Source organism: Lactuca virosa, chromosome 4 (assembly GCF_052849685.1).
Source record: "Lactuca virosa cultivar CGN04683 chromosome 4, Lactuca_virosa_CGN04683_v6, whole genome shotgun sequence".
Classification (NCBI taxonomy): Eukaryota; Viridiplantae; Streptophyta; class Magnoliopsida; order Asterales; family Asteraceae; genus Lactuca; species Lactuca virosa.
In genome coordinates this window covers 133,299,970-133,320,701 of record NC_136429.1, presented here as the reverse complement: position 1 = coordinate 133,320,701, position 20,732 = coordinate 133,299,970, and the positions used below count along the sequence as shown (strand labels likewise).

Below are 20,732 nucleotides of genomic sequence, written 5' to 3'. Positions count from 1 at the left end.
GTAAACAATTTTTTTTGCTAATCAAATAAAAAAAAGTTGGGGGAGACAAAGCACCTGCTAGCCTCCCCACTGCCTCCGCCCCTCCGGTGACTTTTATTTTTATTTTATTTTTGTATCTAAAGTCCATACACAAAGAAGTCGATGTCTTCCTTGTTTTGAAGTGTATTCCGAATTTCCAATCAAATGATCAATAGGTGTGGTTTTGAAGCGTATTCCGATCACCGGAGTGTGGTTTACTGGCTTTTTCCAATCAATAATGATGATGGTTTACGAGCTTCTTCCAAATCATGGCAAGTGTTTCATACAATTGATCAATCGTGTACTTGAGTAATTTTCAAGTCCATCTTTCGTATCTCATGAGTTATATTAGCTTAATCAAACCTAATATATTTATAAAATTCAAGATCATGGACATCTTGGAAAAAGGATCAACCTATCCAGAAATTTGACAAAATTGCAAAAATGGTCCCTGTGGTTGGTCCCTATGGTTATATTTTATTGTGTTTTTGGTCCACATTCCACTTAAAATGACTAATATACCCCTTAAATAATTATATTTAAATTTCTTTTATTTATTTTCTTATTCTTAAAATAAAATGAAAAACAAAAACAAAATAAATCCACCTCTCTCTCTCTCTCTCTACCCAACTCTTAAAATACCGACCCCTCATCTCTTCCATTGTAGTGCCGGAAAAAGAGCAGGAAGAAGCTACACCACTCTACTGCCCACCTCAATGATCCTTCTGGCCACCTTGCTCCACCATAAACGACCAACACCTCCCACCGGCCGCTACTTCCCCTTCCCGGCGTGAATCGCTAGAGTAAGCAAGAAAACCAAAAGTCGACTGCCACCCATCGCTGATGCAAACCACCATCATCGACTATAGCCGATGCCGTCGAAATCCCTTCCCCTACCTCCCTTTCATCTCCAACTCGTCTCTCTCCCACGTTTCTCACTTCTCCGGCGAAGAGAGCCACCACAGTCGACTGTGGCAGCTCCTCCGCCTCCCCCTGTCGTAACCCACCACCATCAAACACCCCAACGCCGCTACTGCCTTCTATCTGTTCCTTGTAAAGCTACCTAACAGAAGAGAGAGGAAGCGGCGGAGCAACCCGCTGCCATCACAGCTCCGCCATCACCAACCGATGCCACCACCCCGTTGCTGTCGTCGTTATCTTTAGCCATCACCACCCGATGCCACCCACCCGATTCACTTCCCTTCGAAACCCCTAGCCCCCTTCCTTCGCATCCTTCTTCCGAGACAGAAGAGCACAAGAGCTGGACCACTGGACCATCGATCGACCTTGGGGCTGTTCCCGTTTGTATTTCTTTTTCTCCATCGGACGAGGATCTTCATAATTTTGTGTATTTTGTGTGTGTGTTTGTTTAAGAAGATAAGAAACCAGATGAAGATTTAGAGAGAGAGAGGGGGGGGGGGTGACGGTGGGTTTTTTTTATTTTGAATAAAAATAGATAATAAAAAAATGGAAAAACAAATTATAAGGGCATAATGGTCTTTTTAAGTAGATAGGGACCAAAAACAATAGAAATATCCAATTTTGGACCAGTGGTGCACCAACATTTCGTTTTGGACCAAAAACACATAAAATTGACAACCACAGGGACCATTTTTGCAATTTTGTCCAGAAATTTTATGGATGTACGGATTAAACAATTGAAATTGTATGAACTCAGCTTTAGTTTTATAACTATGTAAATTAAATGGTTTATGTGTATGATCCACAAACAATTCAGTGTTGCAGAAATCGGCGATTAACCGTTTGACGGTCTTGAACCGATTACGATTAGGGTACTTGGCGTAAATTGGTCAAAGTCGGGTTTGGCGGTCCTCGGCGGTCATTCGGGAAATTTTTATAAAATTCAAAATTTTTAGTTTTCAAATATTACACCAAAATTTTAAAATTTCAAAATTTTAAGTTTTCAAATTTTAAAATATTATAGTAAAATTTTCAAAATTTCAAAATTCTAAAATTTTAAATTTTCAAATACTTAATTTTTTAGGGAAAATTAATTATTAAATAGTTTTATTAATAATTAAGGGTCCCCGATTAATCCCTGATTAATCTCCGCCTAGTCTGATTAATCGCTTATCGTCAGTCGACCGCCGAACTACCGCCAAACGATTTTTACAATCTTGAAACAAATTACAATTTTTTTCTAGTGAATTGATCATCCATTAGGAAATCCTCTCTAATAAATAAATGTTTTTTTTTGCAACTTGTCACACTCTCATTCAATTTGTCAAATGTCATTTTGTGGTTATTTTGAATTAATTTTTTTTCCACATGTCATTTTATGAGCTTTTCTATTTTATTAAATTTCATATAATATTTTAATGTAATAGTTGTAATAAATGTAGTAATAAATGGATATTAATTTTATTAATAAATTTACCTTTTAATTTCAAAATTCTCAAAATTAAAGTTTATTAGTTTCTTTTATTTATTTAAATTATTTGTTTAAATTTAAAAGATAAAAAACATTTTCATTATAATAATTCATTATTTAACTTTTTTTTTAAAATTAACTCATGTAATACATAGGTCTCACAACTAATGTATATTACTAAAGAGACCTTTTTTATGAAATGCATGAGTTGAGGAATAAGAAGCTTATGTCAAAGGAATTAGTGAAAATGAAACCAATAATGACGTTTTCGCATATGTTTAATATAGTAGTGTTGGTCATGATTTTTCTTTGTTCTGCCTTTTAGTAAAAAACTCAAACAACCTTAAGTTTGAGAAAACATACCTAATGACTACGGTTCTCCCAAATCGGTCATTTGCACATTTATGATCAACTAACTATAATTTATTCATGTAAGTTTGTAAAAACACGATAACCAATTTAATCCTGTCAAAAATTTGCATAATTTTGTCAAAAATTTAAGAGAATGATGGTCACAAATGTGCAAATGACCTATAATTATGAATCACATATATGGTATTATGGTGTATTTCGTGAATGAACACATAACAAAATTTCAACTTTCTAGATACAATATGTCATGTCATCAAATAATCAAAATAAGAGAAGACACAACATTACACAACATACCAAGAAAAAACAAATTCGGCCAAGCGACCTCTCATCTCGAACTGTTTGCCTTCTTGCCCGTTGTGTACTAAGCCAGGCTAAACCATATGACTCTTCATACCCAAACAACAAATCTCTTGAATTCCCAAAAATCCCCTCGTACACCATTTCTCCAAACATTCCGGATATCGGGCTTGTTGGTAAAGTTACGTCAGGTACTTCTTGTTGAAAGCCATGAAAAATATGTTGCTGACATGGCATGACATGGACCCCACAACTAGGCATAGAGGGCCTACGTGGGATCTGGACAAATTTTTCTTGAGTATTAGGTTTTGCGGTCGAGGTAGGAACGTATAATGGAATTAGGGCTTTTTCTGATATTTCGGTTATGGGTTTTACATACGGGGCATAGTGGATTTACTTTGTGTGAAAGATCAATCCATTTGTAAATACATGGCCAACAATAGAGATGTCCACAAAGTGTGACCACCGGATCTTGGACTGTATCTAGATAGATATTACAATCGAAATTATCTGAAGGTACATTGTTAGATTCATCAATGGAATTAGATGATGAATTCCATTTCTTGAGAGAGGATTCGTCGTTTTTGTTAATGTTTTCTTGAAGCACGGTTTCATGGAGATACGATGCCATGGATACAAGGTTATGAGTTGAGGTGCCTGAAATAGATATGAAGAGAATTTAGATTTATAATTTCTAGTCCTACTTGTTTCTAATTATTCATTTTACACAAAGTAGGGTTTAAAGATCAAATATAACTAGATGTGTTTTCAGCAAGAAAAATTATTTGAACTACTAAAGTATAACTTTGGAAAAAGCATCCGATGAAAAGTCGGGTTTAAAGATAAAAATTTCTCTTGAAGTGGTAGGATTCTGATGCATCAGAAAACAACTTTTGCTTTGTTTGTATACAAGATAGAAACTTACATAAAGGGGGAACTCATGACTGGCCCACATATTTTAGTATTTTTAGTTGTTTATATTTAAAGAATGTGTTCAAAGTCACAGAAAAGGATTTGATCTTGAAGAAATAATTGGTTTAGGAGGATCATCATTCAAAGGTGTTCAAAGAGTGTATAATTATATATTATATAATTACATATATTTAAAAAAAAATCCTTTAAAATCGGTGAGTAAATCTTCAAACAAGTGAGAAACAGAAACTCGATTACATTAACAGACAACATCTTCTTTGTTTTTTCAGTCGATCGAAGTAAAAACTCAGAAACAAAATACTAAAACAGAAATAATACAAGTAGTTATACATACTTTTCTAAGAATGTCCAAAACTACAAGTGATTATTATGACTTAAAAAATAGGAATCAAAAACAGAACTGTAGCAGCGATATATTTTAATTTCAGTTTCAATTCCAATCTCTAATATAACATGCCCATTAATTTGAATTTCTATATGAATTCAAATCAAATACGTACCTAAAACCGAAGATTTGAGTGTTGTCTTTTTGATTGAAGTCTCTGAGAGATTCGAAGAACGAATTAGCTACGTCGTGAAGTTGCCGAGTCCCGAGTGAAGCGGAGGAATGGCAGCTCCGTCCGAAGAGAGAGAGAGAGAAATAGAGATAGAAAGAAGACTTCGGTTTGATTAGTATATATATAAACAACAAATGTATTTTAATAATTATGTTATTTTAAAAAATTAAATCACAACTGAAAAAAATGAAGTCCACCAAAAACAGTATTTTATTAATTAGATTATATTTAAAATAAATTCAACGGCACCTCTATTATTTGATTTATATTATCATATCATACTTTTTAAACGTTATGTTTTAGTTATTTTATTATTAGTCAAATACAACTTACAATTTTTTTTCCCTTAACTATATTATCAAGGTCTATTTCAGTTAGTCGATTATAAGTTAAAATATTATTGTCAAAATACGTATTTTTTAGACACATTCAATATTCTATGTTTTGTTTTAGATTATTTTTGTTATTAACAAAAAAAAAACCCTCTTTTTATGAACTATTCATTTTTTTTTTCAATTATTATAATTTCGGAGTTTTTTTTTTTCAAAAAACTCTTTTTATTAATGTCCGAAATTTCATTTTGAAGTGTTTAATATTACAATTTTTTCAACAGGGGCGGACGCAAAATTTCACAGTAAGGGTTGCACGGGAAAGTTAGAGGTTGCACGATAGTAGAAAAAATAAAAATTTTTAAAAATTTTCGAAAATTTTTCCACTGCGGCCGGGAAAGTCAGGGGTTGCCGGTGCCACCGGTAACCCCCTAAATCCGCCCGTGAAAGAGACATAGAACAAAAGAAAAAAGAACAAAGTTCAACGATATTTATGACAGATTAACTCCCATTTCCACTCTAGAGTAGCATTTGATTATTATTATTATTATTATTATTTTGGAACGGGCGAGATTTTACTAAAGACCAAATTAGCAAGATGCCAAACAGGCCACAACCCAAAACATGTTATAAAGTACAGAATACAATTTAAGAAATACGCAACTCTGGGGAAGGGGGGAAGTTACAGAATGCTAAATGGGTTATTAAACCACTTTCACCCGATTGCAATTTTCCATTTTACCCTGTTTAATCCACCCCTAAATCATAGTAATCCCTTGGTCGGTTGGTCCGCTGTTGTGGAAGGTTTTGGAGGAGTTTTGTTAAAAATCATGTTTCATCCAAATACACCACAGAACGCCATAAACAATGTTTAATAGGATTTTCTTTTTCTAAGTGCAGTTCCCCACTGAGCCGCAAACCTGATTATATCCTCCACTTTGGAAAATAATTGAGTACCAATGACACACCAATCAAATATCCAACGTGAATGTATCTCTCGAGCAAATGAACATTCAATTAATAGTAAAATAGAAAGAAACGTTACGACGAGATAAAAAAAAATCATGTTAAGTGGCAATCAAGGAATTGAATATAACATTCCTTTCTCTCCTATAGTAATTTTCATTACATACCGGAGCAGTTTTTTTTCATGATTCATTAATTCATTAATGGAATGATATATATTATAATTGAAAATTACTTTAAATATTCCATTATGTAACATACACGTTTTGAAATCGTGTTTTAAGTAAATAATATTATGAAATATTATGTGATATTGAGTATTGAGTTCTAACGGATAGTTTTTACTATAAATAATGTAAAACTATGTTTAGAATCACTCGGAAAATATTGGAAGTCTTATGAGATTCCAATTAAAAGATAAATATCGAAATTTAACGAAAATATAAAATTTGAAATAAGTAAAATTTTATTAATGAAAGTTGTAGATAATTTCGTTAGAAACATTTAGGCGAAAACCTCATCGAAATCTGAGTTATAACAAAGAAGTTATGACCAATCGAAGATCCGTGACAAAACCGGCACGACGCCGAATGACGTAAAAAGTGAGTTTTTGATAAACTACTTTTTAGACTTGGTGATCTAAATGAAAGTCGTAGTATTTGTTAAACCGAGAATTTTCATAAAAAAATACGCCCAAATCTGACTTCGTATGAGGAAGTTATGATTTTTCTAAGTTTCAGCTTAATAGTAGACAGCTAAAAACTCGAATTTTAGATCGAGTGATTTTTAGCCGATACAACCTAAACGAGAATCGAAGGTCTCGTCAATAGTAGTACAACGGTAAAAAGACAAACGAAAACGGACGTCAGATGAAGAAGTTATGAATTTTTAACGGATTTTCCTGTCCCGGTCTGTTAAAAATAATAATATTAAAAATAAAGTCCAAATTATCCGACGAAGTCTAAACGAAAGTTGTAGAATATATTCTCGCCTACGCGTGCATATAAAGAACGTCAAAAACGGAGCCCGTATGCGAAAGTTATGGATTTTAGAAGATTTGGGCTCATTTTCCGAGGAATCTCGCAAGGATAAGGTCCGGAATAGGCCACGTCATCGGATCCTCGCATACATACCCCGTGCCCGACACGCGTGTCGCTTGCTGATTTGACAGCAGAAGTGGTCCAATGGCCTTCCGACGCGCCTCGCTTCTGACTTCGCCCAGTGTCCGAAGCGCTGGACCAATCCGGTTCCGACGCCTGCCATCCGAGCCTCGCAGATGACTCCTCCGGATCCGAGCCTCGTTCCAGCTGCCGCGTGCCGAAGCTCTGGACCTCGCTACTATAAATAGTAGCTGCGAACCCTCCCGGCTAATGTTAGGAAATTTACACATTTTCACCCCTAAATCCATATTTCCACTATTTCAACTTCCCCCGAATCCCCGAGATTATTTCCAACGCCCGAAACACACCCCGAAGTTCCCGAGAAGCCCGAAAAATTTATCTTTTCGGTTTTGAAGCTCTACCTTCGCAGAGCCCGGTTTTCAAGAAAACTCCCGGTTTTCAACGAAAGAAGTTATAATTAGAGCCGAAGTGCTGCCCAAATTACTATTTTAACCCCCGGTTATTTCACGGTGAGTTTAATATATAGGAACAATTGTATGTTATGTGTTATATGTGCTATGTGTTTTTCCATGTTATCATCTCGTGTTATTATTTCTGCTATTTTTATAGCAAGACTATACATCTGACCACGAAGTGTATGACATAGGCATCACTTGGGTATTGGTATGTACCGTTGACCATGAAGTGTATGACATAGGCATCACTTTGGCTTCGGCAGTATGCTAAGATAAGGCTGAAAGCCTGAATAATCTAGCAAAATGATATTCCTGAGTATTTTCTGTGCCACTTGTGCTGAAACTTTATTGATTGTATATCAAGTATGGAAATTGTTATGTCTCATTGATTGATATGGAAAGCTTTTCGCATTATTCACATATGCCTTTGTTGTTCCTTGTTCCTCCTTGCTTCCGCCATATTGAAGTGTATATATGACATAACGTTATATTGTATCTATTATTGAACTCACTAAGCGTCACCGCTTACCCCTCTCAATGTTTAACAAATTTGCAGGAGATAAGTAACCAGTATAATCGTATACTGTTGGAAGATTTTTGAATAGTATGAAACTATTGTATTTTGTACTCATGTATGTATAACTTATAGTATCTTGGGAAGTTATGTAACATATAAAAATTTGTAATAGTCGGTTTGTATCCAGTCTTATGTAATCAAGTTATCAATATAAAATATTGTTTTTATGAATATGCAAGTAGCATGTTTTGGGATAACAATTGTCGAGTATGAAAGTTTGGGTCTTTTAGAAATACAAAAGTTTAGAAAGGGGCTCTTTCACATTAATATATTATAATTGAAAATTACTTAAAATATTAATATAACCTTCAATGATATTAATCTTGTTAAGTATATTAAAACTTTAATTAAATATCTTAAGTATTCTTATAATAATATTTAAAATTCAGTGGTATCTATTTCTTCACATTTTGTAAATCTTTTAGACAACAGATAACTATTTTTTTTAATTATTTACAACCCATCACTACAAAAAAAATGTCAATAAGTGACTTGATCAATCATGATCGTAGAAAGAGTCGTCAGTAAGTGATTTAGTGACCAAAATTTTCGTCACTAGGTCTGTCACTAAACTGATTAGTGACTAAAATATATAAGTGGTCACTAATTAGTGACTAAATATCTTCGTCACAAAAATCCGTGACGATCCGTTCCGTCATTAATGTGTCACTGTTAGGTGTGTCAAGCCTAACAAATATTAGTGGTATATTAGACTTCAAATACACTGTTTTAATGCACTAAAAAGTAGTACAAGGCAAGCAAGGTCGAACCACAGAGACACGGGATACAAGGAAATAGATTTGTAAACAGGTTGTTGAAATGGTTCCAGTTCTAGTTCTCAATGTTGACATTTAACTTGATTACAACTTGATGTAATTCATGATTGTTATTATATGTTGGTACTGAAAGATATTAACACGCTCTAATACCTCTTGCTTGCCAAATTATCTAACCAAAATACGCTCTTTGAGTAGACCTAGCTTTACTAATTCAACCTAAACATGCTCTTAAATTGTATTGAAAAACTACATTAAGTTTTATACAAGCTTCCCAACAATGTTCATTTCTTCTCATACGCTCGGAAGTGTGAAAACATGTGATATATGTTCTACAATAAGAAAACTTATTTTTTGTTACCAATTATTAACTTAATAGAACTATTAGGTGCCCTAAAAGTTAATTAACTACACCAAAATTCAATTTATGAAAGTGGCCAATCAAACACAAATCAAATTCAAGGGTTCTAGTTTAAACAAAAACATAATCACTAATAGAATCACAAATCAAACATCAAATCACATGCTTCAAGTTAAATAGTAAACATGTTTTGAACATGAACTAGAAACCAGGGTTTCTTAGCCACACATGGCTAAGAACAAATCAAACAAGAATAAAGATGGAATTGAAATGCTTAATTCTTACAAAATGGAAATCAAAAGTGTTTGCAATGATTAATAGTATTCAAGAGCTCCAAATTTTTTCCCAAAAATCGCCCTCTGTTCTCCAAAAACTGTCTCATTAAAAAATGGCGACTTCCTCCAATTTAGCTCCACAGTTAACTCCTCACGTGCTTTCCATAAGACCATGCGTTTTTGTCATGGCCATGCCTTTTGCCCATGTGTTTCTAAAACTCCAATAAGTCTTCAGACTTGGTTACGTCTTCGGTCTAGCTTCACCACGAGTCATGTTGCTCAAATATAATATGAAAAAGGACAAACACGACCTGTGTCGGTGTGACACGAACCGTGTTCCAAACGTAGTCATTTGTTATGATGATATGCAACGACTCGGGTTACGTCTTCAGGTTTTCTTCCATGGCATGACCGGTTCATATTTTCTTCATGCTCCAATGCTCCAAGCTCCAAGCTCCAAGTTCCAAGCTCGTATCCATAGTTTCGATGCTCCAAGCTCCATAATGCCTAGAAAATTAATCAAAATTAGTGAATTACCAGGCATTCTGGATAAAACATGCAAGTGCCAAATAATTAACTAAATGCAAGAATTATGAAGTAAAATGCAATGAAAAGATAGAAATAGACGTGCAAAATAGATACATAAAATGCACCTATCAGTCACTAATCAATAAAAGTCGTCACTATTTTATCCAATTAGTGACGAGTCTTACCTGAGTAGTGACGATAAAAACCCTTCACTATTTTATCTAATTAGTGACCATAAAAGTTGTTAGTGGTATATCCAAATAGTGACCAGAAAAAGTTTTCACTAACTTTTGTTGTTATTTATTGTATTTAACCCATTTAAGTAACTAGTCAACGATAAGATATACTATAATCCATTTATCAAAATATATATCGTCAAATGATAAGCATTAGTTGTTCTCAGATTTAAAGGAACCTACGGTATTCACCATTGGACAAGATATTCAAAGAAGATGGATTCAACCACTTTTTTACCATGAAAAATACTACAAGTTTGTATCTCATGGCCAACAAAAGAACAAATAAGAGTAAAATAAGTAGATGGTAAGTTTCATTGCAATCCACAACCTTATTTCAATCACACATTTTATTTTGATTGCAAAAGTAGATCATATTGAACATCTATCAAATCATTAGTTTCAAGTGAGAACCTAGTAAAACTGGAAGATGACAAAATGATAGTACATTGATGTCCCACCCTTACTCTTCACCTACAAAAGAAGTATAAATAAGACAAAGAAAACAAATGGTGGGATCGCAAAGGACCTGGACACATTTGGGATCACATATCGGGGGCCAAGGGTAGAATAGGGATTTTTACCTGAATATTCTGTATTTAAGGAATGTTAATTGTTTGTGTGAGGTCAACTGAGTTTTGTTAGAACTTTCTCTTCGAGAATGATAACTTCTCGAATTGTTATCTTGTCATTCTGTATTCAGTATTCAATTAAGTAATCATTTGAATCTCTTGTTATTCCCTATTATCTTTAATTGTAGTAGAAAGTATCATGGAGGTTGCAGGCATAACAAATTGGTATGCTTTATCGTATACACTTTCTATATTTCCTTAGTTTTGTTTAGATTTTAGTAATTAATAAAACAAAGTATTTTTTCGAAATTCTGAAATTGTTCATCGGATTTTGAAAATTATTTTCCTAAAATCCAGAATTTCCGATTGGATCCGAAAGTTCGGTCCGAAATGTATTTTTCATCATAAAAAAAAACTTTTTGGTAAGTAAGGAATGAACCACCACGGACTTCTTGGTTATTTTTCAAAAAATATATTTTTTGAGTATTTCCTTTAAGATTAATTTAAAAATATGGTTATTTGTTAATAACTTAATATCCAATATTCTATACACATTAATTATAATTAAATATTTTTATTAAACTCTATACATATGTTGGACATGCGAATTTTAGAAGTTTTTTGAAAGTTTAAACTTAAAGTTCTGCTTTTGGAAAAACAAGCCTCCAGTTCATTGGGAAAAAGCTTTGTTTTCGTAACAGAGATTTAGTTTTGATTTGATTGAAATAAATGAGTTTATAAATTTTGTAAAAAAAATTTATCAATACGTGTTGAATTCGAACATAAGAAAAATATATATAAACCAGATTAAAATTTGACAAAACTGAAAAATGGTCAATGTTGTATGTATTTTTTCCGAGGTTTAGTCCAAACCTCGATTTTTTTTGGCTTCGTCGTCCTTTTAAGCTTGTTTCTTTGCGTCTTTGGTACATCAGTAAATTGAAAAGACTATTATGTGATATATTTTTTATGCCTTTTCCATTTAATTAAAATGAAAACGAAAATAATTAATTAATTTGGGCCTCACTCCTGTGCAAACCCACCGGCGATCCAAACCTTGTTCATAATCCATTTCAACATCAAATTTTAACATCAGAGATCCGAATTCTTTCTTGCAAACAATCGATTCCTCCGATTTCTCCATTCTCAAACAATCGATTCTCACTTTTTTCTTGCAACTTTGATTAAACCACAAACTTATAGATCTTCATCCACTTTCACTATGAACACAAACACACACACACACACACACAAGATCAAGGTATATATCCGACAACGATTCAGCAGCAGAGTGCAGGTTCGATGATAGTGGGCTGAGGTCCAGTGATTTCCGACGGATGTTGAGAAGACCCAGTTTAGTGGCTATCAAAATCGACGCTGCAAAGAAACATTAGTGATGGTAGAGGAGACGATAAACAACAATCAATTCGACTGCTCAGGTTATACCCATGATACACCTGATTTAAACGACAATCAATCCAGAAATATCGTCTACATCCAGGTTATACACAAACACCCATTCGACTGGTAATACACATAAAGGAGAGAAAGATGAATCATAAGAGAAGGAAAAAAAAAGAGAAAGGGGTGAGCCGATAAACGGGAAGAAATCAAAAGGGGCTGTTGTATGAGAGATAAACTTACAGAGGAGAGTGGGTGATTGTTGTTGTGCGCCTTTCTTCTTATCTATACAAATTCTTTAATTGCATATTGAAAACGATAATGGTGGTGTTAGTGGTGGTTTATATGGCAGGGGTGTTCATCACAACTAGAGAATCCTCCCCAAATTCGTAACAGGTGCAGGTATTGGGGTTGGAGTGCAAATCGACGGTGGTCAGAGTGCACATTGATCTAATAAACTTTTAGACCGTCGGTGCCATTGATTCACAATTAAGTGGGTGATTGTTGTTGAGCAAGGGAAGGAAATACAGTGGAATGGGGTCTGATGATGGTGAAGGAAGGGTAGATCTCTGCTTCACAGTTTTTTTTACACAAATTGGATTGTTTGCTCATAAATTCGTCGACATCGGAAAAGTCTCCGGCTGGTGGGAAAAGTCAACACACGCAAATATTTTGACAAAATGGAGGTAACAAGAAATCATCAAAGTGTTTGTGTGTGTGTTTTAAGAGAGAGAGATTGTGTGTGTGTTTTAAGAGAGAGCGCTTTGTATATTTAATAATTATAAAATATTTAACAAAAAGAAAGAAAAAATGAAAAATAGATATACTAAGCATATAATAAAAACACAAAGAAACTAGCTCAAAAGGACCACGAAGCAAAAAGAATCGAGGTTTAGACTAAACTTCAAAATAAATGCATACCAGATGGACAATTTTTGCAGTTTTGACTTAAAATATTTTTATGAGTCAATCAAATAAAAAACCAACACCTAAGTTATATGGAAATAATAATAATAATAATAATAATAATAAATAAATAAATAAATAAGACATGCCTATGTGAACTGGTAGACGATAATTATGCAAACTACGTGAAGTCAACATACCCACGACTCATCGGCATCTTCTTTCTTTAATCTAAACGCCCTTCACATGGTCTTATGGTCAAACACCACACTTCGTTTTCTCATCACCTATAATCTATTAATTTAACAGTTTTTTAAATTACATGTGAATGATCACTAAGAAGGGAACAAATAAATATGTATTTGTTAGTCAAACCAAGTGATGTCTTTAAGACTTTAACATGTGCTAACATATAATTTGTTTTTGCCTTGAATATTTTTTTAGGATCTAACATGTCTCTTTTGTCGCCTTTAATTTTCATTGTGTTGTGTCTAAACTAGATTGTAGAAATTAGGTCATTATCGGAAAATAAAGTATAATCGAAGAATTTGATGAACGTCAAAACAGATAGACAAACAATCAAACCGATAAATAATATTGAGAATTATTTGTCAATTAGTTGTGAATAACAAAAATTATTTATTATCAATTATCAAGTTTTGTCGAGAAACCATATTAACTATTCACGAAATTTAAAAAACGGAATAGCAAAATTAAAACCAACCGCGTACTTGTTGATCTTGACTGATGTAAGATTGCACAGAAGAAACTCATGTCCTTAAAGTTTTTACGTCGCTCTAAAGTTGCAGGCTAGCATAAAACCAAAGATTTGATGTAGAATATCTTCTTGTTCCAACAATATGAAAGAAGAGATAAAAACCATTCGAATTTCGAATCCGATGATGTCGTTATCTGGTATCTCATCCGATTCAACTTGGAGTTTATCTAGTCTTTTCTGGAGTCTTAACGACGAATGCGTCGCACACCTAAATTGCATCATTTCGCACACTCATGTCTACGACTAGGATAAGCGTACATGTGTGGTCTTGACTCATTTCTCGTTTCTGCTAAAGCCTTTGAATGACTAACATGAGAAAATGCTTGAATGACTACGAGTCTCACCCAAGCAAACATAACCAATCAGGCCTTGCCTACGGGTCTCAGCCAAGCTAATCATAACCAAATGGGCTTCGCCCGTAATCAAGAGCTATTCAAGCCTAAACATCACCACAACTCTAACAACCCTCAGGCCCAACAAGGATCGACTCAATAACATGACAGTTCCAACTCAACCCAAGTGAATGTTGTGATCCTCCTACAGACTTACAATCACCAACGCTACAACCTAGCTCATCCCATGGTCTTGCCAGCAATCCATATGAATACTCACCAAAAACTCAACTAGAGTTAAAACCCCAACTTGCTAGACTTTAGCAGGTGTTCGTGCCGTGCTTCGAACCGCAAGGCCTTCATAAGACAAGAATAAGAAGGGATGTCCTAACACAACCCTCAACCGAACCTAGTTACGGGACCAAAATATGTCACTACAGATGCTTCATATCCTCAGACGAGATAACCTGGATCCTCAACATTTGCTTACCTGATTACAACTGTCCGACAAACATTATTCCTTGCATAAGCCTCGACTCATTCCACAATTAGAACTGGCTATCCACTTGCCCTTGGTTATGATATTCCAAGTTGACCCGTACTTGGAAATATTTCCATTAATCCCAAGCGATTCTCCCTCACTTGGAATCATCAACACCCTATCAACCTCATAACAGTTCAAATTTCCAAGCTATCTGCAATTTCACTACTCAAGACTACCGCCAACCTGAGCTTGCAAGAACTAAAATTCCATAACCAGTCGACCTAGCGTACACATATCCCAAAATATGGATAAATATACCTTATTATCTCAAAGAAAACTTAAAGCCTCCAAGCACCTTCCATTGATACAACTCCAAAATCTTCGAGCAACTTCAATAGACGAAGAAGAACGAATAAACCAGCTATAAAAAACGGATAGATATCCAATCCAACCTCCCACTTACTACCGAGCATAACCTACTCGAAAATGCATTAACCACGCCCTAAAGTTGATAGATCAATAACAACTCTTACCCTACTAACAATAGCGATTGGTCCAACAAGTTAACCAGTCCCTCAACTGATATCTAACCTGAGCCGCACAAGCACCCCTTAACTTTATCTTTGTTGTCCTAGAAGGGACAATTGGCTACAACGAGATCTTTGCCTAGAAGCTTCTGATGTGAGGACCACACGCACATCCACTGCAACCTCCCCAGATCCATTGCGTTGAACCCATCAAAATCAACCCACCTGCATATCCTCCAGGTACAACACTTAGTTCACTCCCACCTAAGGCTCATGCTGTCACTGTCCATCTCCTCCCATGTCGACGCTCACAACCGGCTCAAAAAGATACCCTTCAAACATGATTCTCAGTATGTAAAATGACATATGATAAACCCTCGAATAATAACAATCAAGCAATTATAAAGGAACTTTGATTCTTAGACGGAGACTTAAATAAACTGAACATAATGTATCACACACACAATTATATAATCATAAGTATAAATAATAAGAGTATGAAGGAATTGAATACATTACATACCGGCGAGGTCTTGAGGTCTTGACACTACCTCTTGAAAATCCACGGATGATGGGGTATGAGCCTCCCTAATCGTCAAACATGGTAAATTTGCCCTAATGTGACCAGGATGATGATATCGATGACATAATATCACCTCCAGGGTGCAATCTTGGCGAACATGGCCCTTCCGTCCGCACCTGCCACATTTGAACTTGCAGTGAATATGCTCGTAGGTTCCTCCATCCTTAACGTAAGTGTCATGGTCCCTCTGGTCACCAATACATAGCACGACAACATTAAGATTCTTAGATGTTGCTAGGAGAGTCGGGTTAGGAGTCTACTTCCTCTTTCCTAGCTACGTCTCCAAACCAAGCTCCCGCTCCTGAGTCACCTTATCAGTCCTGTCAACTATCTGGACAACTGTAATCTGTTCCTCGAATTTGGTGACCAACCTGTCAGAGATATGCCCTATAATGCCATGTAATTCCTATAGTAAGGTCTGTGAGACCTCAACAGAAATGCAATCACAGGCTCGATCCCTATGAAGGCAGGATGCGAATCCCACCTTCCATCCCTCAGGGCAGAAACTAGTCTGCTGAGCATTCTCAATGTCATCAATCCATCGCCTACTTGCAATCAGTTCCTTCTTCTCGAAGAACTCTGGGGCTCCATAAGCCTAGAACTCCTGAAAAGAGAGTGTCCGTTCCCCGATTTGACCGACCGTAATCTCCACACGAAGAGCCCTAAGCTGCTCATCCAACAGCTCCATGATCCCCTCCTTGATGGTACCAAACATCACATCATTTTCATCCAAAATATTGCGAGCGATCGAGGACGCAACAAACCCGAGTATCCTCCCATCAATCAGCTCAACACCAAAGCCTGAACTTGAACCAGAACTAGAACCAAAAATTCCTCCACGAGTGCTCATCACCATATTTAAAAGCAACCATACAAACGATCAAAACATATTCAAAGAGTTTCTCACCCTACATGCTTCTTAGAATCGTCATGGCTCTCCTTAATTCGAGTACGGATCCTGTGCTTCCAGTAGTATGAGCCCACACTACCTTCCACACTTATCCATATGTATTTCACTACACTCGATCACAGCTAGGTGTACCAACACACACCTATATACTCAAAGGAGCCACAAGCTACTCTTCCTAGATTCTCACCCTAGGATTCTCCTCAATCACGCTTCCGCATTGCTAGAAGCCTCTACTAACACCGTTGGTTGCCTTGTGTATGGAATCCATACATAATACATGATCAAGCATACGGTTGAATAAACGATTCTACCCTAAGCCCACAAGCAAACAAGGAACATGAAATAAGGCTAAATCAAGCATACCAAGGCTATGTGTAATGCCCATAAATTAGGGCTAGACGTGTTAAGTGATTTTAGGTATAATTATTCATTTTATTGAATAATTAAAACCGTCGAATAGGATAATTATTCTTTATATGCGTTACGGTCTATATAAATATCTATTTAATATATGCACGTTATGTGAACAAATATTATAAGTATATAATATTTATTGAAAATCTTATTATAAAATTTATCGTTGAAGCGATAAAATGAGTATAAAATAAAGTTTATTTAGGATAAATAATTTTAACAAAAGTTGTAGTAGTCGTGATGACGATCCCGTAGATATAAAGAACGCTCAAATATGACTTTATATGAGGAAGTTATGATTTTTCGAAGTTTCGCGTTCAACCTTACGCAACAATGTGTCTCATAAAAAAAATGAGATGGAGATCAGTTGTTTTTTTGCCAAAACAATCTAAAAGAAAGTTGATGTCCTCGTAAATACGAATCTGTTGATATGTAGAACGTCGAGAACAAAGTTCGTATGAAGAAGTTATGATTTATAATAACATATTTACGCAGTAAAATAAAATATAAATCATATATATATATATATATATATATATATATATATACACACACACATATTTATTGGTCATTAGAAAGGTATCGAAGATGCGGTTGATATAAGACTTGTATTAAATATTTTCGACATTAGTTTAGTACAAATATCATTAAATCAATTTAAAATAGTATTATTAAGGGTTGTTTAGTAGTTTAAGTAATAATTAGGGTGCCTTTTGAAAATCAATTTACTATAAATAAGAGGCTCTAGGCTCTCATATTTCTTGCTCCAAGTATCTTTCAAGAGCCTTTCTCTTCTTAACCTCGAGCATGTCAGTCCCTCGTGATTCAACATCTCTTTCTGTAGTTTTAGTATAGTAAACTGAGCGATGAAGCGCCAGAAGAATCTTTCAGAAGAAAGATTAAGCGAAGAAGTTCTGCCCGCAAAGTTTCTAAGTTTTCACTAGGAAACCTATCATTTTAAAAGGGAAAGCTGAAGTGTTAGACATGGATCTAACTTTCCAGCGAGTCTTCCACCTCAATCAAGTAAGTGCATAGTTACTTTCATGAACATGAATTTGATACAAGTATTTATTAAAATTATTAAATATATATTGAAAGTTTATATGTGAATTAAATTTTTATTATGTGAATTAAATTTTTATTATTTGAAATATGTGTTAAATGTTTATTTGATAACATACGTTGTACAAACTAGATATGGTTATATATGTGTTAAAGAGTATATATAGTATTATTACATGATAATCTTTATAAAAGTATTATTACTTAAAAGATTAATGTATATTAAATACCTGATACTCTATGTTAAATATATAGAGTGAATTGGTATGCAAAACACATAAAAACACACAAACAGATTATATATATATATATATATATATATATATATATATATCTTATCATTATACTTCAACTTCTTTCTGTTACAACATTACACTTCCAGTTTGTTCCTAATAATTAAGGCATTGTACTTTGAAAAATATACTTGAAAAATTCAAATAGCATGGTACTTTCAATTTTTTCATACTACGACATTATACTTTCATGCATTTAACCGATTATAGCAATGTAAATTGTTATTAAAAATGAAAGTAGGATGTTGTAATAAACAAATCAATGAAAGTACATTTCTATTTATGGCATTTTATTAGATACCCTTCAGTATTACAACATTGTAATGAACTCCCTGGAAATTCTTGATTTGGCGCATTCATCTTCAAACACTGAGAAGCAAATCAACCCTAGGATGGATGAATCATAGATCACTTAAGATATCTTTCCCTTATGTATCCTTTAACTGCTTGGAAAACAGAAAATTATCAAAGAAGTGAGCTGAAAACAAACTCACTACAAATGTAAGTAACTGCAAATTTTCATTGTTCTTTATGTGTCCATTTTCATTCCAATGAGAATATAGACATTTATTCAAAATAGAGTACAAATCATAGAGCATTAATGCGTTTATAGATATTTAATAAGAGGTTTTGTAACATAATTCCATTAAAGTATCAATAATATCATGATTTGCACATAAAATTTGAGTTTCTAATTAGGGTATGTCCTTTGATTAAGTCGAAACTACAAAGAAAACTAAGTAAAATCAGAAACTATTATAACAAAACAAGGAATGAATTCATCTCAAAAGCTATTGTTTATAAATCAAAAATCAGAAGCAATAATTCAATGATATTATTCTAAAACTAGGGTTTATCAAAGGTTTTAATGTTAAAGTAGAAAGGTTAGAGATGTTACTTCTCAAGATATAACAGAGTAGCGACAGAGTAATAAATGTTGGAAATGGTGATGACGAAGAATCATATCACAAATTGGTGGCAGAAAGGACAATGGCGTGACCGGTGGGGCAATGGCAAGTAGGCAAGTGGTGAAATGAGGACGAAAATGGCGAGCCAGGGAGTTGATTTCTTGAGCGGAGCAACCCTAATCGATCGACGTTTGCTTTGATTTCTTGTGTGTTGATGATCTTCAATGGTAGTATGTGTTTGAGATTGTTTCTCAAAATCCTTATTACCTTTTTGGAAAAGCCAAAAATTCTTGTTTTTTATTTTTGGAAAAACTATTTTTTTAACTAAAAAGTTAGAGATTTTCAAACACTTTTTTAATTTATTGACTTTTTGAAAAGTCAATAAGTCATTTTAAAAAAGCACTCCCAAACACCCACTAAGGCTTTGAGGGCATTGTTAAGAGACAAATCCTATAATTTGACATTATTTTAAATAGATAGTCATTTTATGCAGATGATGACACTCGTGACATTTTCCCTAGCCAGTCAAGTTAGTCAATGACAACCTTATCTAATCACTATAAAATATCCTTTGGAAATGAAATTTGAATGCCATTTTAATATATTCAGCCAATTATTTTATTTATTTTTTATTTTATTTATTTATTTATTTTAACTTTTAACGCCATTCTAATATTTTGTTTGTCACAATTTTTTTAACTACGTATAAAATATTCTTTGGAAATGAAATTTGTTTTTAAAAAGATAAAATAGTCCTTGGTATTTTCTTAATGCAAAAACATGTTTACATAGTATAAATAAGAAGTTGAAATATCACTATACAAATTGTTAAGAAATTCATTTTATCATTTTTTTATCAAAAACATACTACTTTGTCGCATAAATATAAATCATCAACCCTATATTTAAAATTATCAATTTCAAATTTATATTTAAAAAAAAATGTATAGTTATTTCTTTTCTTCCTTACATATTGAACAAATAACGGCTATATATAGTTTCTAACAAACTTTATCAAATATATCCTATATTTAAAATTATCCATATAATAAAAAATTATTCTATACTGTCTTAAAAACTTTAATTCTTGCCAGATTTCTTTAGATTGAATTTTAATTTTCAAAAACCTTTCTTTATCTTATAATTAAATTACATCATATATCCTTTTAATTTCAACATTTTCTTATAGTGTTAACAGATAAAAAACAATTTAAAAATACGACATAAATTTACGACAGACATTTGTTGTCTGTCGTAGATCACTGATTTTTTTATTATAAATGACATACATTTTATGACAGACTCTTGAGCCTGTCATAAACCTGATGTTTGTCCTAATTCGTCAAGATTTTTTTATTTTTTTTCT

General features: G+C 33.8%; 1 long non-coding RNA gene and 1 pseudogene across 1 annotated transcript; both read right to left on the bottom strand.

The window, feature by feature from the left end:
- Positions 1 to 2,950: 2,950 nt before the first annotated feature.
- Positions 2,951 to 4,267, bottom strand: LOC145105055 (E3 ubiquitin-protein ligase RMA1H1-like; annotated as a pseudogene).
- A 7,600-nt stretch (positions 4,268 to 11,867) lies between these two features.
- On the bottom strand, positions 11,868 to 12,942 carry LOC145107419 (uncharacterized). The gene is made up of 2 exons (XR_013707856.1): positions 12,413 to 12,942; positions 11,868 to 12,292 (listed from the first exon to the last, which is right to left on the bottom strand). It is a non-coding gene; the product is annotated as an uncharacterized LOC145107419 (long non-coding RNA).
- Positions 12,943 to 20,732: the final 7,790 nt, after the last annotated feature.